General features: G+C 51.1%; 1 pseudogene; it reads left to right on the forward strand.

The window, feature by feature from the left end:
* Positions 1-17342, forward strand: part of LOC135530748 (LIM and calponin homology domains-containing protein 1-like) — a 92011-nt pseudogene that overhangs the window by 10742 nt on the left and 63927 nt on the right.

The raw sequence follows: 17342 nt of genomic DNA on the forward strand, positions 1-17342 counted from the left end.
CTCCCTCTTTCCCTCTCATCTTTCTCTCCCTCCCTCTCGTCTCTCTCCCTCTTTCCCTCTCATCTTTCTCTCCCTCCCTCTCGTCTCTCTCTCCCTCTCTCTCTCGTCTCTCCCTCCCTCTCGTCTCTCTCTCCCTCCCTCTCGTCTCTCCCTCCCTCCCTCTCTCTCTCCCTCCCTCTCATCTCTCTCTCCCTCCCTCTCGTCTCTCCCTCCCCCTCTCTCTCTCCCTCCCTCCCTCTCTCCCTCCCTCTCGTCTCTCTCTCCCTCCCTCCCGTCTCTCTCTCCCTCCCTCTCGTCTCTCTCTCCCTCTCTCTCTCTCTCGCCTCTCCCTCCTCCCTCGTCTCTCTCTCCCTCCCTCTCATCTCCTCCCTCCCCCTCCCTCTCTCTCCCTCCCTCTCGTGCCTCTCTCTCCCTCCCTCTCGTCTCTCTCCCTCTCGTCTCTCTCTCTCTCCCTCTCGTCTCTCTCTCTCTCGTCTCTCCCTCCCTCTCGTCTCTCTCTCCCTCCCTCCCTCTCGTCTCTCCCTCCCTCTTGTCTCTCTCTCCCTCCCTCTTGTCTCTCTCTCCCTCCCTCTCGTCTCTCTCTCCCTCCCTCTCGTCTCTCTCTCCCTCTCGTCTCTCTCTCCCTCTTTCCCTCTCGTCTTTCTCTCCCTTCCTCTCATCTCTTTCCCTTTCGTCTTTCTCTCCCTCCCTCTCTCTCCCTTCCTCTCGTCTCTCTCTCCCTCTCCTCTCTCTCTCCCTCTCGTCTCTCTCTCCCTCCCTCTCGTCTCTCTCCCTCCCTCTCGCTCTCCCTCCCTCTCGTCTCTCTCTGTCCCCCCCATCAGTTGACTCAGAGGGCGATGCCCCCAACAGGAAGGCAGATGTCCGTCGTGATGACATGTTAGCTCGTCGTACGTCGGCCGGAGAATCACGGACCTTTGTTCCCTTTAACCAGTTCCTGCCCAATCGGAACGTCTCTGTTCCCACCTCCAGACGCAGATCACGGCCCCAGGATGGAGAGCACGGCAGGTACACACACACAGACAGGCAGGTACACATACACACACACACACACACACACACACAGGTAGGTACACATACACACACACACACACACACACAGGTAGGTACACATACACACACACACACACACACACACACAGGTAGGTACACATACACACACACACACACACACACACACACACAGGTAGGTACACATACACACACACACACACACACACACAGGTAGGTACACATACACACACACACACACAGGTAGGTACACATACACACACGGACACACACAGACACACAGACAGGCAGGTACACATACACACACACACACACACACACACACAGGTAGGTACACATACACACACACACACACAGGTAGGTACACATACACACACACACACACACACACACACACAGACAGGCAGGTACACATACACACACACACACAGGTAGATACACACACACACACACACACACACACACACACACACACACACACACACACACACACACACACACACACACACACACACACACACACACACACACAGGTAGGTACACACACACACATACACACACAGGTAGGTACACATACACACACGGACACACACACAAGGGGACGTACACAGACACACATGCTCTTATTAAAGATCCCTTCCCCTCCCTCCTTCCCCTCCCCTTTCCCTCCTCCACTCCTTCCCCTCCCTCCTACACTCCCTCCCTGTGTGTGGTCCTCCCTCCCTCCTCCCCTCCTTTCCTTCCCTGCTTCCTCTCCCTCCCTCCTCTCTCTCCCGCCCCTCCTTCCCTCCCTCGCACCCTTCCCTCCTTCTCCTTACACCCTAACTCACTCCCTCCTTCCCCTCCCTCCTACACTCCCTCCCTCGCTCCCTTCCCTCCTTCTCCTTACACCCTAACTCCCTCCCTCCGACACTCCCTCCTCCCCCTCTCTCCCTTCCCTCCTTCTCCTCCCAGTCTCCCTCAGCCCATCTTAGAGGAGGGAGGAGGGGGGGAGGGGGGAGGTCCCTTTAAGAGACCACCAGGGCCCCGCTCCAGAAACTACAAGACAGTCACATGGGCCCCAGATGGGGAGGAGCCTAAAGAGGAAGAGGGGGGTCTTGGGCAGGAAGAGGAAGTGTTGAAACGGGAAGTAGAAGAACATTGGCGGCTGCAGAGGCTGGAGAAGGCGGGGATTAAAGTTCTGCCCGCTGTGATTCGCTACGGCAGGTCAGCAGGCATGTGGCGTGTCGGCCTATGGCGTGTGGCCTAAGCTGTGACACCACTGTGGTCGGCCTATGGCGTGTGGTCTATGCTGTGACATCACTGTGGTCGGCCTATGGCGTGTGGTCTATGCTGTGACATCACTGTGGTCGGCCTATGGCGTGTGGTCTATACTGTGACATCACTGTGCTTTTGGTGCTTTGTTTCTCTGACTAAAGTGATTAGTAATGTGGGAAGCTAGGAGAGCTGTCATTGGCTGCTGTCTGTTGTGGTCTTTAACTAGAACGATCTGTTACTGGAATGGAATGGATGGTCTTTAACTAGAACTATCTGTTACTGGAATGGAATGGATGGTCTTTAACTAGAACTATCTGTTACTGGAATGGAATGGATGGTCTTTAACTAGAACTATCTGTTACTGGAATGGAATGGATGGTCTTTAACTAGAACTATCTGTTACTGGAATGGAATGGATGGTCTTTAACTAGAACTATCTGTTACTGGAATGGATGGTCTTTAACTAGAACTATCTGATACTGGAATGGATGGTCTTTAACTAGAACTATCTGTTACTGGAATGGAATGGATGGTCTTTAACTAGAACTATCTGTTACTGGAATGGATGGTCTTTAACTTGAACTAGGGTCCTGTGTGGCTCAGTAACTTGAACTAGGGTCCTGTGTGGCTCCTGTGTGGCTCAGTCGGTAGAGCATGGCGCTTGCAACGCCAAGCGTCGTGGGTTCGTTTCCCACTGGGGCCACCCATATGCAAAAGTAGTGGCCCCAGCCGACTTGTAAGTCGCTTTGGACAAAAGCGTCTGCTAAATGGGATATTATTAACTATCTGTTACTGGAATGGAATGGATGGTCTTTAACTAGAACTATCTGTTACTGGAATGGAATGGATGGTCTTTAACTAGAACTATCTGTTACTGGAATGGAATGGATGGTCTTTAACTAGAACTATCTGTTAATGGAATGGAATGGATGGTCTTTAACTAGAACTAACTGTTACTGGAATGGATGGTCTTTAACTAGAACTAACTGGAATGGAATGGATGGTCTTTAACTAGAACTATCTGTTAACGGAATGGAATGGATGGTCTTTAACTAGAACTATCTGTTACTGGAATGGAATGGATGGTCTTTAACTAGAACTATCTGTTACTGGAATGGAATGGATGGTCTTTAACTAGAACTATCTGTTACTGGAATGGAATGGATGGTGTTTAACTAGAACTATCTGTTAACGGAATGGATGGAGGATGATGTGTGGAGCTGAATAGAATGGCTGTGTTTGAGCTGTGTGTGTCTGTTCGTGTGTAATGCTGTGTGTGTGTGTTTGACGGACACTAACAGCACAGACTTCGCAGAGCATGGCATCATGGGAGTTGTAACGTTGCTATGCCAACCCCGTCTCCAGACCGGCGCCCCGTCTGGAGCAACAGGAAGTTAAGTCACCATCCCCTGACATCATCCTGCGTCGCCATAATGACTTCCTGACCAACCAGAAGGCTGCGTGGGACTCTGACTCTGAGGGTGAAGAGGGGGGAGGAGGGGTGAGGAGGGCTCCTGACGTCCGTAGAGATGACCTGGCCTCCCGACGCGCCCCACGCCCCCCCGCTGCTCCCAGAGCGTACCAGTACATCCCCCCACCTGCCTGCAGTCTACGGGACAGAGAACTCTGGGAGGACATCAGACGAGCCTCACACACTGCTCTGATGGACAGGATGGAGCTGGAGACAAGGTTAGGGAGGGGAAGGGGAGGGGAGGTAGCAGGGAGAGAGGGAGGTAGGGGAGGGAGAGAGGAAGAGAGGAGGGAGAGAGAGGTAAGGAGAGAGAGAGAGAGAGAAGGAGGGAGGAAGGGAGGGGAGGGAGTAAGGGGAGGGATTGACAGAGAGAGAGGGGGAGGGAGGGACAGAGAGAGAGGGGGAGGGAGGAAGGGGAGGGAGGGACAGAGAGAGAGGGGGAGGGAGGGACAGAGAGAGAGAGGGGACGGAGGGACAGAGAGAGAGAGGGGACAGAGGGATCAAGGTGGGAAGGATTAGAGGGAGGGATGGATGGAGGAAAAGAGTGGGGGAGAGGGGGGAAGCAGGTAAATTGAGAGAGGTAGGGGGAGGGGAGGGAGGTAAGGAGAGAGAGAGGGAGGGAGGAAGGGGAGGGAGGGAGGGACAGAGAGAGAGAGGGAGGGGGAGGGAAGGGAGGTAAGGAGAGAGAGAGGGGGGGGGGAAGCAGGTAAATAAAGAGAGGGAGGGCGAGGGGGAGGGGAGGGAGGTCAGGAGAGAGAGAGGGAGGGGAAGGGGAGGGAGGTAAGGAGAGAGAGAGGGAGAGGGAGGAAGGGGAGGGAGGGACAGAGAGAGAGGGGGAGGGGAGGGGAGGGAGGTAAGGAGAGAGAGAGGGGGAGTGAGGTAAGGAGAGAGAGAGGGGGAGGGAGGGGAGGGAGGTCAGGGAGAGAGAGAGGGAGGGGAAGGGGAGGGAGGTAGGAGAGAGAGAGGGAGAGGGAGGAAGGGGAGGGAGGGACAGAGAGAGGGGGAGGGGAGGGGAGGGAGGTAAGAGAGAGAGAGGGGGAGTGAGGTAAGGAGAGAGAGAGGGGAGGGGAGGGGGAGGGAGGTCAGGAGAGAGAGAGGGAGGGGAAGGGGAGGGAGGTAAGGAGAGAGAGAGGGAGAGGGAGGGGAGGGAGGAGGGAGAGAGAGAGGGGGAGTGAGGTAAGGAGAGAGAGAGGGGGAGGGGAGGGGAGGGAGGTAAGGAGAGAGAGAGGGAGAGAGAAGGGGAGGGAGGGACAGAGAGAGAGGGAGAGGGGAGGGGAGGGAGGTAAGGAGAGAGAGAGGGGGAGTGAGGTAAGGAGAGAGAGAGAGGGAGAGGGGAGGGGAGGGAGGTAAGGAGAGAGAGGGGGAGGGGAGGGGGGAGGGGAGGGGAGGGGAGGGAGGGGAGGGGAGGGGAGGGGAGAGAGAGGGGAGGGGAGGGGAGGGAGGTAAGGAGAGAGAGAGGGAGAGAGAAGGGGAGGGAGGTAAGGAGAGAGAGAGGGAGAGAGAAGGGGAGGGAGGTAAGGAGAGAGAGGGGGAGGGAAGGGAGAGGGAGAGTGGAATTCCTTTCATACTGTTTCTCCTTTCTTACTTTGACTTCCTGTTTTTTGACATCAGACTCCTTCCTTCCTGTTTTCTCTCCTCATTGGCTGTTGTTGTGGTCATGTGAATGTGCGTTCCAATGCCGTGTTTTCTGAGCACCGTGTGTTTGTGTTTCTGCGTGTGTGTTGTTGCTGCTGCATATTCCTCTGTGATTGGTTAGTGCGAAAGAGGCAGTGTGTGACATCATCACACGCAGAGACAACCCCTTCCTTAGCCCAGCCTCCCAGCGAGAGGAAGAGGAGGAGGAGGAGGGTAGAGGTGTTAAGGTCCCATTACCCAATAAGACGAAAGATGACCTCGCTAGAAGGAGGGGACATAATAGGTCACGCCCATCTCACAGAGACGGACCAATGAGCTTCGTCCATGCCTCCATCACCCAGTCAGATCTGGAGAAATGGGAGAGACTCAAGATGTCTGAACCCAGGTTTCTAACACACAAACACAAACACAAACACACACACACACACATTCACGCACACACACACACACATTCACGCACACACACACACTCACGCACACACACACACACACACACACACACACACACACACACACACACACACACACACACACACACACACATGGATGGGGTCAGGAGAGTTTTTAGCTTAGCAACCGTAACCAGGAAAACCTTGCTGTTTGCTGAGAGAGAAAAAAGTGTCCTAGTGTGTGTGTGTGTGTGTGTGTGTGTGTGTGTGTGTGTGTGTGTGTGTAGTGAGTCTAGCCCTCCCCTGTGTGTCAGGCATGTCTGGAGAAAGGTTCCGGAACTCCTGACATCATCTCTATGGCGACGGGGTCAATGCGAGGTTGTTCTAAGGTTGTGACCTTTGGCGGAGTGACAGAGCTGGAGGAACAGCCAATCAGCTCTTCCCGGGAAGGGGAGGAGTCTCAGTTGTTACGGCGACTGCTGGCCAAGGCAACCGTTGCCATGCCGATCATCGCGCTGGGCTCCGAGCTCTCCGAGCAGCAGGATAGGTACGACCCTGAACAGGACATGCTGCATCTGGTTTGATCTGGTTTGAACTGGTCTGAACTGGTCTGAAACTGGTGTGATCTTGTTCTGGGCTTGGCCTAACTGGGTTAAACCAGACTACTTACAAAGTAACATGTTTGCTACAAACGGAAGCCTGGTTTAACTTAGAACCAACCAGGCTACAATCAGACCAGAACCAGACTAGAACCAGACTAGTACCAGACTAGTACCAGGCTAGAACCAGACCAGAACCAAATCAAAATCAAATCAAATTTATTTATATAGCCCTTCGTACATCAGCTGATATCTCAAAGTGCTCAAAACCTAAAACCCCAAACAGCAAGCAAATGCAGGTGTAGAAGCACGGTGGCTAGGAAAAACTCCCTAGAAAGGCCAAAACCTAGGAAGAAACCTAGAGAGGAACCAGGCTATGTGGGGTGGCCAGTCCTCTTCTGGCTGTGCCGGGTGGAGATTATAACAGAACATGGCCAAGATGTTCAAATGTTCATAAATGACCAGCATGGTCCAATAATAATAAGGCAGAACAGTTGAAACTGGAGCAGCAGCACGGCCAGGTGGACTGGGGACAGCAAGGAGTCATCACGTCAGGTAGTCCTGAGGCATGGTCCTAGGGCTCAGGTCCTCCGAGAGAGAGAAAAAGAGAGAATTAGAGAGAGCACACTTAAATTCACACAGGACACTGAATAGGACAGGAGAAGTACTCCAGATATAACAAATTGACCCTAGCCCACCGACACATAAACTACTGCAGCATAAATACTGGAGGCTGAGACAGGAGGGGTCAGGAGACACTGTAGCCCCATCCGAGGACACCCCGGACAGGGCCAAACAGGAAGGATATAACCCCACCCACTTTGCCAAAGCACAGCCCCCACACCACTAGAGTGATATCTTCAACCACCAACTTGCCATCATGAGACAAGACCGAGTATAGCCCACAAAGATCTCCGCCACGGCACAACCCTAGGGGGGGCGCCAACCCAGACAGTAAGATCGCATCAGTGACTCAACCCACTCAAGTGACGCACCCCTCCAAGGGACGATATGAAAGAGCCCTAGTAAGCCAGTGACTCAGCCCCTGTAATAGGGTTAGAGGCAGAGAATCCCAGTGGAAAGAGGGGAACCGGCCAGGCAGAGACAGCAAGGGCGGTTCGTTGCTCCAGAGCCTTTCCGTTCACCTTCCCACTCCTGGGCCAGACTACACTCAATCATATGACCTACTGAAGAGATGAGTCTTCAGTAAAGACTTAAAGGTTGAGACCGAGACTGCGTCTCTGACATGGGTAGGCAGATCATTCCATAAAAATGGAGCTCTATGGGAGAAAGCCCTGCCTCCAGCTGTTTGCTTAGAAATTCTAGGGACAATTAGGAGGCCTGCGTCTTGTGACCATAGCGTACGTGTAGGTATGTACGGCAGGATCAAATCAGAGAGATAGGTAGGAGCAAGCCCATGTAATGCTTTGTAGGTTAGCAGTAAAACCTTAAAATCAGCCCTTGCCTTGACAGGAAGCCAGTGTAGGGAGGCTAGCACTGGAGTTATATGATCAAATTTTTTGGTTCTAGTCAGGATTCTAGCAGCCGTATTTAGCACTAACTGAAGTTTATCTAGTGCTTTATCCGGGTAGCCGGAAAGTAGAGCATTGCAGTAGTCTAACCTAGAAGTGACAAAAGCATGGATTAATTTTTCTGCATCATTTTTGGACAGAAAGTTTCTGATTTTTGCAATGTTAGGTAGATGGAAAAAAGCTGTCCTCAAAAACGGTCTTGATATGTTCTTCAAACGAGAGATCAGGGTCCAGAGTAACGCCGAGGTCCTTCACAGTTTTATTTGAGACAACTGTACAACCATTAAGATGAATTGTCAGATTCAACAGAAGATCTCTTTGTTTCTTGGGACCGAGAACAAGCATCTCTGTTTTGTCCGAGTTTAAAGTAGAAAGTTTGAGGCATTCCACTTCCTTATGTCTGAAACACATGCTTCTAGCGTGGGCAATTTTGGGGCTTCACCATGTTTCATTGAAATGTACAGCTGTGTGTCATCCGCATAGCAGTGAAAGTTAATATTGTGTTTTCGAATGACATCCCCAAGAGGTAAAATATATAGTGAAAACAATAGTGGTCCTAAAACGGAACCTTGAGGAACACCGAAATTTACAGTTGATTTGTCAGAGGACAAACCATTCACAGAGACAAACTGATATCTTTCCAATAGATAAGATCTAAACCAGGCCAGAACTTGTCCGTGTAGACCAATTTGGGTTTCCAATCTCTCCAAAAGAATGTGATGATCGATGGTATCAAAAGCAGCACTAAGGTCTAGGAGCACGAGGACAGATGCAGAGCCTTGGTCTGATGCCATTAAAATGTAATTTTAAGACTGAAGCATTTCGTATACATTGTTTGTCTTCAGGAAGGCAGTGAGTTGCTGCGCAACAGCCTTTTCTAAATATTTGAGAGGAATGGAAGATTCGATATAGGCCGATAGTTTTTTATATTTTCTGGGTCAAGGTTTGGCTTTTTCAAGAGAGGCTTTATAACCAGACTAGTACCAGACTAGAACCAGACTAGGCTAGAACCAGACTAGAACCAGACTAGAACAGTACCAGACTAGTACCAGACTAGAACCAGACTAGGTTAGAACCAGACTAGAACCAGACTAGAACAGAACCAGACTAGAACCAGACTAGAACAGAACCAGGCTAGAACCAGACTAGAACCAGCCTAGAACAGAACCAGGCAAGAACCAATCTGAAACAGGGCCAAATGGGTTGTTGCGGGTAGTGGTGGGTTGTAATGCTAAGGACTGTGCTGCTCTGTCTGCTAGGCCTTGGTGTGTCTGGCTGTGGCGCTGGCCTGGACTGGCCCTGGCTACATCAGTGGGTACTCTGGTACTCTTTTTAAAAATGTTGTCGAATCTGGTAGAACTAGTGCCTGTAACATTGTCCCCTGTAACATTGTCCACTGGTAGAACTGGTGCCTGTAACATTGTCCCCTGGTAGAACTGGTGCCGGTAACATTGTCTCCTGGTAGAACTGGTGCCTGTAACATTGTCCCCTGGTAGAACTGGTGCCTGTAACATTGTCTCCTGTAACATTGTCCCCTGGTAGAACTGGTGCCTGTAACATTGTCCCCTGTAACATTGTCCCCTGGTAGAACTGGTGCCTGTAACATTGTCCCCTGGTAGAACTGGTGCCTGTAACATTGTCCCCTGTAACATTGTCCCCTGGTAGAACTGGTGCCTGTAACATTGTCCCCTGGTAGAACTGGTGCCTGTAACATTGTCCCCTGTAACATTGTCCCCTGGTAGAACTGGTGCCTGTAACATTGTCCCCTGTAACATTGTCCCCTGGTAGAACTGGTGCCTGTAACATTGTCTCCTGTAACATTGTCCCCTGGTAGAACTGGTGCCTGTAACATTGTCTCCTGTAACATTGTCCCCTGGTAGAACTGGTGCCTGTAACATTGTCTCCTGTAACATTGTCCCCTGGTAGAACTGGTGCCTGTAACATTGTCTCCTGTAACATTGTCCCCTGGTAGAACTGGTGCCTGTAACATTGTCCCCTGTAACATTGTCCCCTGGTAGAACTGGTGCCTGTAACATTGTCCCCTGTAACATTGTCCCCTGTAACATTGTCCCCTGGTAGAACTGGTGCCTGTAACATTGTCCCCTGGTAGAACTGGTGCCTGTAACATTGTCCCCTGTAACATTGTCCCCTGTAACATTGTCCCCTGGTAGAACTGGTGCCTGTAACATTGTCCCCTGGTAGAACTGGTGCCTGTAACATTGTCCCCTGTAACATTGTCCCCTGGTAGAACTGGTGCCTGTAACATTGTCCCCTGTAACATTGTCCCCTGGTAGAACTGGTGCCTGTAACATTGTCCCCTGTAACATTGTCCCCTGGTAGAACTGGTGCCTGTAACATTGTCCCCTGGTAGAACTGGTGCCTGTAACATTGTCTCCTGGTAGAACTGGTGCCTGTAACATTGTCCCCTGGTAGAACTGGTGCCTGTAACATTGTCCCCTGGTAGAACTGGTGCCTGTAACATTGTCCCCTGTAACATTGTCCCCTGGTAGAACTGGTGCCTGTAACATTGTCCCCTGGTAGAACTGGTGCCTGTAACATTGTCCCCTGTAACATTGTCCCCTGGTAGAACTGGTGCCTGTAACATTGTCCCCTGTAACATTGTCCCCTGGTAGAACTGGTGCCTGTAACATTGTCCCCTGTAACATTGTCCCCTGGTAGAACTGGTGCCTGTAACATTGTTCCCTGTAACATTGTCCCCTGGTAGAACTGGTGCCTGTAACATTGTCCCCTGTAACATTGTCCCCTGGTAGAACTGGTGCCTGTAACATTGTCCCCTGTAACATTGTCCCCTGGTAGAACTGGTGCCTGTAACATTGTCCCCTGGTAGAACTGGTGCCTGTAACATTGTCCCCTGTAACATTGTCCCCTGGTAGAACTGGTGCCTGTAACATTGTCCCCTGTAACATTGTCCCCTGGTAGAACTGGTGCCTGTAACATTGTCCTCTGGTAGAACTGGTGCCTGTAACATTGTCCCCTGTAACATTGTCCCCTGGTAGAACTGGTGCCTGTAACATTGTCCCCTGGTAGAACGAGCCCGTGATTTGGTCTCCAGTTGTTTTCTGCGTCATCACGTAGGAATAACCTTCCTACTGAAGTCATTACCATTGGTTTAGACTGTGTAATTGACAACTGAGATGGTGGGCTATTCAATAAATACGTTGTTTTATCTAACATATCCAAGCAGAAATGACTCAAGATTAATTGATGTGCAACCTAATCCAGTGATGTCATGTATTTGTATTTATTATGGATCCCCATTAGTTCCTGCCAAGGCAGCAGCTACTCTTCCTGGGGTTTATTATGGGATCCCCATTAGTTCCTGCCAAGGCAGCAGCTACTCTTCCTGAGGTTTATTATGGATCCCCATTAGTTCCTGCCAAGGCAGCAGCTACTCTTCCTGAGGTTTATTATGGATCCCCATTAGTTCCTGCCAAGGCAGCAGCTACTCTTCCTGAGGTTTATTATGGATCCCCATTAGTTCCTGGGGTTTATTATGGATCCCCATTAGTTCCTGCCAAGGCAGCAGCTACTCTTCCTGGGGTTTATTATGGATCCCCATTAGTTCCTGCCAAGGCAGCAGCTACTCTTCCTGGGGTTTATTATTGGATCCCCATTAGTTCCTGCCAAGGCAGCAGCTACTCTTCCTGGGGTTTATTATGGATCCCCATTAGTTCCTGCCAAGGCAGCAGCTACTCTTCCTGGGGTTTATTAGGGATCCCCATTAGTTCCTGCCAAGGCAGCAGCTACTCTTCCTGGGGTTTATTGTGGATCCCCATTAGTTCCTGCCAAGGCAGCAGCTACTCTTCCTGGGGTTTATTATGGATCCCCATTAGTTCCTGCCAAGGCAGCAGCTACTCTTCCTGGGGTTTATTATGGATCCCCATTAGTTCCTGCCAAGGCAGCAGCTACTCTTCCTGGGGTTTATTATGGATCCCCATTAGTTCCTGCCTTGGCAGCAGCTACTCTTCCTAGGGTTTATTATGGATCTCCATTAGTTCCTGCCAAGGCAGCAGCTACTCTTCCTGGGGTTTATTATGGATCCCCATTAGTTCCTGCCAAGGCAGCAGCTACTCTTCCTGGGGTTTATTATGGATCCCCATTAGTTCCTGCCAAGGCAGCATCTACTCTTCCTGGGGTTTATTATGGATCCCCATTAGTTCCTGCCAAGGCAGCAGCTACTCTTCCTGGGGTTTATTATGGATCCCCATTAGTTCCTGCCAAGGCAGCAGCTACTCTTCCTGGGGTTTATTATGGATCCCCATTAGTTCCTGCAGCAGCTACTCTTCCTGGGGTTTATTATGGATCCCCATTAGTTCCTGTCAAGGCAGCAGCTACTCTTCCTGGGGGTTTATTATGGATCCCCATTAGTTCCTGTCAAGGCAGCAGCTACTCTTCCTGGGGTTTATTATGGATCCCCATTAGTTCCTGCCAAGGCAGCAGCTACTCTTCCTGGGGTTTATTATGGATCCCCATTAGTTCCTGCCAAGGCAGCAGCTACTCTTCCTGGGGTTTATTATGGATCCCCATTAGTTCCTGTCAAGGCAGCAGCTACTCTTCCTGGGGTTTATTATGGATCCACATTAGTTCCTGCCAAGGCAGCAGCTACTCTTCCTGGGGTTTATTATGGATCCCCATTAGTTCCTGCCAAGGCAGCAGCTACTCTTCCTGGGTTTTTTTATGGATCCCCATTAGTTCCTGCCAAGGCAGCAGCTACTCTTCCTGGGGTTTATTATGGATCCCCATTAATTCCTGCCAAGGCAGCAGCTACTCTTCCTGGGGTTTATTATGGATCCCCATTAGTTCCTGCCAAGGCAGCAGCTACTCTTCCTGGGGGTTTATTATGGATCCCCATTAGTTCCTGTCAAGGCAGCAGCTACTCTTCCTGGGGTTTATTATGGATCCCCATTAGTTCCTGCCAAGGCAGCAGCTACTCTTCCTGGGGTTTATTATGGATCCCCATTAGTTCCTGCCAAGGCAGAAGCTACTCTTCCTGGGGGTTTATTATGGATCCCCATTAGTTCCTGCCAAGGCAGCAGCTACTCTTCCTGGGGTTTATTATGGATCCCCATTAGTTCCTGCCAAGGCAGAAGCTACTCTTCCTGGGGTTTATTATGGATCCCCATTAGTTCCTGCCAAGGCAGAAGCTACTCTTCCTGGGGGTTTATTATGGATCCCCATTAGTTCCTGCCAAGGCAGAAGCTACTCTTCCTGGGGGTTTATTATGGATCCCCATTAGTTCCTGCCAAGGCAACAGCTACTCTTCCTGGGGTTTATTGGTGATGCTTTTACTGATTAGACATAAAAGAAAATAGTTCATACATGATGGCTTGCTTTGTTATCCAACTGATCTTGTGTCTTTTCTGCCATCCTGTGAACCCCGTTCATTGCTGCTTACAGCTATATTCATTATTATCATAAGTCACTAGCTCTATGAGTAGCTGTGTGGGAAGCTACATGTGTTCTGTGTTTTATCTTAATTTGCTGCACAGGAAGTTGCCATAGAGAGATGGAAAGGCATTCTATATTTCTCTCTTCCATCTCTCCCTTTCTCTCTCTCTCCCTTTCTCTCTCTCTCTCTCTCTCTTTCTCCCTTTCTCTCTCTCTCTCTCTCTCTCTCTCTCTCTCTCTCTCTCTCTCTCTATCGTGTGCTCTCTCTACCTTTCTCTTTCTCTCTCTCTCTCTCTCTCTCTCTCCCTTTGTTTCTCTCTCTCTCAGTCTGTGTGTATGTCAGAAGGGGATTGTTGTGTTCTTCCTGCTGCTATGGTTACAAAAGTTACACTACCTCTTCTCCCCCCTTGATGACCCCACAGCCATATGGGCGGAGTAGACGCTGCACATACCCCGCCTCCCAACCCTGGCCCCTCCCCCCTGAACCCAGAGGCTCCTCCCACCCTGTTGGAGCTAGAAGCCCGTCTGGCGCAGTACGAGCGGAGAGTGAGAGAGGAGGAGGAGGATGGAGGGAGAGATGAAAGGAAGGTTCCGGACCTTCAGAAGGATGACATGATGGCCAGGAAGACAGGCGCGTTCCCCAGGACCCACAACACCAGGACAACAACATTCAACCGCTTCCTACCACTGCCGGGTTCCAAACGCCCAGCACAGGAAGTAGTCACAGACAGGAAGCTACAGCAATCCAAGGTCTCCATGGACATGCCTCAACAGCACCCCAACGTGGCAATGGTCGTCAGGCCGCCCGTTCCCAGCCATTGTAACTATGATGATGATGATGAGGATGAGGATGAGGAAGAGTGCCCTGTACCAGACCTGGAGAAGGATGATATGTTGGCTCGTAGGACCGGGGCATACCAACACAGCGCGGGGAGAACCGGACGCTCCTTTAACCTGTTCCTGCCTGTCCCTGGAGCGGCCCAACAGAAGAACACCCCCTCTGGTGGACCCAACCAACTCTACCAGAACACACCCTCTGGTGGACCCAACCAACTCTACAAGAACACCCCCTCTGGTGGACCCAACCAACTCTACCAGAACACCCCCTCTGGTGGACCCAACCAACTCTACAAGAACACCCCCTCTGGTGGACCCAACCAACTCTACCAGAACACCCCCTCTGGTGGACCCAACCAACTCTACAAGAACACACCCTCTGGTGGACCCAACCAACTCTACCAGAACACCCCCTCTGGTGGACCCAACCAACTCTACAAGAACACACCCTCTGGTGGACCCAACCAACTTTACCAGAACACCCCCTCTGGTGGACCCAACCAACTCTACCAGAACACCCCCTCTGGTGGACCCAACCAACTCTACAGACACAAACAGCAACCCAGGTACAGACAGGACAACAGACTGACACACTGATGATGCTTGGAGACTTGGTGCTTTGCTTACCCACTAACGTGTGTGTGTGTCCGTGTGTGTCCGTGTGTGTGTGTCCGTGTGTGTGTGTCCGTGTGTGTCCGTGTGTGTGTGTGTGTGTGTCCGTGTCCGTCCACCTAACAGTTTCTGTCTGGTCTGATGTATCACAACTAAAACCTCTGTCTGGTGGTGCTCTGCCATCATGGTCTGGGTTTGACTACTACTGTCTGGTGGTGCTCTGCCATCATGGTCTGGGTTTGACTACAACTATCTGGTGGTGCTCTGCCATCTTGGTCTGGGTTTGACTACAACTGTCTGGTGGTGCTCTGCCATCATGGTCTGGGTTTGACTACAACTGTCTGGTGGTGCTCTGACATCATGGTCTGGGTTTGACTACTACTGTCTGGTGGTGCTCTGACATCATGGTCTGGGTTTGACTACTACTGTCTGGTGGTGCTCTGACATCATGGTCTGGGTTTGACTACTACTGTCTGGTGGTGCTCTGCCATCATGGTCTGGGTTTGACTACTACTGTCTGGTGGTGCTCTGACATCATGGTCTGGGTTTGACTACTACTGTCTGGTGCTATGGGTTGGATAGCTCCGTGCTCTGTATCTGTGATTGCTTGGTTTGGTCTGGTCTGTGATCACTTGGTTTTGTCTGTGTCTGTGATTGCTTGGTTTGGTCTGTGTCTGTGATTGCTTGGTTTGGTCTGTGTCTGAAATCGCTTGGTTTCATCTGGTCTGTGTTGAACTGTCCCCGCTTGATGATGTCACTGGCCGTCTTTCTCAGCAGTGGCGTTTCCACAGCAACAGGAACTGAAGCCCCGCCCTCTAGAACCCCAACCAGGAAGTGTCTCGAGGACAACCCCTATCTCTCCTCCCCCTCTTCTCCCACCCCTCCTCTCCCCCAGCTTAGTGGGAGGGAAAAAAGGAGGGAGGAGGGGATGGAGAGAGGGAAGGAGAGAGAGATGGAGAAAGGAGAGGAGACAAAGGAGAGAGGGAAAGAGAGAGAGATGGAGAGAGGGAAAGAGAGAGAGATGGAGAAAGGAGAGGAGACAGAGATGGGGAGAGGGGAGGAGAGAGAGATGGAGAGAGGAGAGGAGACAGAGATGGAGAGAGAGAAGGAGAGAGGGCAGGAGATAGAGAAGGAGATACAGATGGAGAGAGGAGAGGAGACAGAGATGAAGGAGAGATGGAAGGAGATAGAGATTGAGAGAGGAGAGGAGACAGAGATGGAGAGAGGGAAGAAGGTGGGAGAGTCTCACAGAAGACCGTTCTGGGTGGAAGACAATGATCTGCCTCCAATGATGTGAGATAACACCCACCCACACACACACCCACCCACCCACACACCCACACACACACACACACACACACACACACACACACACACCCACCCACCCACCCACCCACACACACACACACACACACACACACACCCCACACACACACACACACACCCACACCCACACCCCCACCCACACACACACCCCCACCCACACACCCACCCACACACACACACACACACCCACACACCCACCCACCCCCACACACACACACCCACACACACACACACACACACATGTTGTTTCTGTTATATTATATCAGATCTGTCATGTTGTTACTAACTCTCTCTCTTTCCCTCTCTCTCTCTCTTTCCCTCTCTCTCTGTCTCTCTCTCTTTCCCTCTCTCTCTCTTTCCCCCACTCTCTCTCTCTTTCCCCCTCTCTCTCTCTCTTTCCCCCACTCTCTCTTTCCCCCTCTCTCTCTCTTTCCACCTCTCCACCTCTCTCTCTCTCTCTTTCCACCTCCCTCCACTCTCTCTCTCTCTCCACTCTCTCTCTCTATCCCACTCTCTCTCCCCCCTCTCTCTCTCTCTTCCCCTCTCTCTCTCTCTCTCTCTTTCCCCCACTCTCTCTCCCCCCTCTCTCTCTCTCTCTCCACCTCTCTCTCTCTTTCCCCCTCTCCACCTCTCTCTCTCTTCCCTCTCTCTCTCTCTCTTTCCACCTCTCTCTCTCTCTCTCTCCACTTCTCTCTCTCTGCAGGTTGAGCAGGAGAGTGTCTAAGATGTCTGAGGAGTTGGAGTAAGTCTCTCTCTGACACCTGGATATACACTGTCTACCTCGCCACCGCCTACTCCACTCATACCTACCCTACCCTACCTCCACTCATACCTACCCTACCCTCACCTACCTCCACATACCTACCCTACCCTATATATACACTGTCTACCTACCTCCACTCATACCTACCCTACCCTATATATACCTGTCTACCTACCTCCATTCATACCTACCCTACCTACCCTATATATACCCTGTCTACCTACCTCCATTCATACCTACCCTACCCTATATATACACTGTCTACCTACCTCCATTCATACCTACCCTACCCTATATATACACTGTCTACCTACCTCCACTCATACCTACCCTACCCTATATATACCCTGTCTACCTACCTCCACTCATACCTACCCTACCCTATATATACACTGTCTACCTACCTCCACTCATACCTACCCTACCCTATATATACACTGTCTACCTACCTCCACTCATACCTACCCTACCTCCACTCATACCTACCCTACCCTATATATACAC

This window comes from Oncorhynchus masou, unplaced genomic scaffold (genome assembly GCF_036934945.1).
Source record: "Oncorhynchus masou masou isolate Uvic2021 unplaced genomic scaffold, UVic_Omas_1.1 unplaced_scaffold_1412, whole genome shotgun sequence".
Taxonomy (NCBI): Eukaryota; Metazoa; Chordata; class Actinopteri; order Salmoniformes; family Salmonidae; genus Oncorhynchus; species Oncorhynchus masou.